A 1,222-nucleotide genomic window follows, 5' to 3' on the forward strand; every position below is an offset into this window, starting at 1 on the left:
CCGTGGATGGAGGTCATCCGGGCCTGCTGACTTGTACCCATTCAGCTCTGCCAGGAGCTCCTTAACTATTTCAGAACTAAGCGTAGGCGGACTGGTGCCATGTGGACATCCGTCAATGATCGAGGTGGGGGAACTGGCTTGGTCGGTACATAGAAATACTGAAGCAAACAACTCATTGAAGAGCTCTGCTTTTTTTCCCCGCGTCAACCACCAAATGTCTTGATTTGTCCTGCAGGGGCCCTATGTTGCTCTGAGCTTCCCTTTGCCCGCTATATACCTGAAGGAGGACTTTTTACTGTCCTTGATTGTTGAAGCCAGCCTGAGCTCAAGCCCCACCTTGGCCTGTCTAACTGATTCCCTGCAATAGCGCGCCAGGGAGATATATTCCTCCTTGGTGGCTGCTCCCTGCTTCCACTGCCTATACATCTCTTTCTTTGCCCCCAGACTCTCCTGGAGTTTCCTGTTCAGTCAAGGGGGCTTTTTTGCCCCCTTACCTCCCTTCCTACGCAATGGGATAGACTCGTTTTGAGCCCCAAGGATCACTCCCTTGAGTGACCTCCAACCCTCCTGGACCCCCATTTGCTCTATGTTCTTGAGTCGCATCCCCTCACTAGCAAGCTTAGAAGGCTAGTTAAAGTTGGCCCTTCTGAAGTCCAACACCTTAGCCCCACTAGTTACTTTACCCACCCTTCGCTGGATAGTGAACTCGATCAAATGATGGTCACTATCTCCCAGGCTACCATGAACTCACATGTTCCCCACGAGATCACGCGAGCTCCACACTGCTTCCCTTCCCTGGGGCCTCCGCAGCACCGCGGGCATGGCCTGGCATGGCGAGGAAGAGCAAATCCACATGGAGAAGCTGCTCACTGCTGCAAGCTCTGCACTGCCCCAGTAATGTGACTCCTGTTCACGGGGCTGCAGTGAGACCCCCAGCAACAGGGGGGAGCAGGGGCAGGGGGATGCGAACCCAGGTCCATAGCTCTGGCAGCTGGGGGCTTTCTCCTGCAGGACTGTGGGATCAGGGGGTGTGGGTGGGCAGAGTGTGGCACCAGGTTTTAATAATGGATTTCTGTTTTTTTATGAGAGAATTTGCAATTTTATATCAGGAAAAACCAGGAACCCTGCTGATAACCAATAATGAGCAATTTCATTAACAGGAATTTCCTGCCAAAGACTACTTGGGACTCTCTCTTGATTTACACAAGAATGCTTTGAACCT

General features: G+C 52.1%; 1 protein-coding gene across 1 annotated transcript in view; it reads right to left on the bottom strand.

Moving 5' to 3' along the window:
* The window catches only part of BOLA3 (bolA family member 3), an 18,269-nt gene that overhangs the window by 15,772 nt on the left and 1,275 nt on the right, over positions 1-1,222 (bottom strand). The window lies entirely within an intron of this gene.

Source organism: Alligator sinensis, unplaced genomic scaffold (assembly GCF_000455745.1).
Source record: "Alligator sinensis unplaced genomic scaffold, ASM45574v1 scaffold453_1, whole genome shotgun sequence".
NCBI classification, from domain to species: Eukaryota; Metazoa; Chordata; order Crocodylia; family Alligatoridae; genus Alligator; species Alligator sinensis.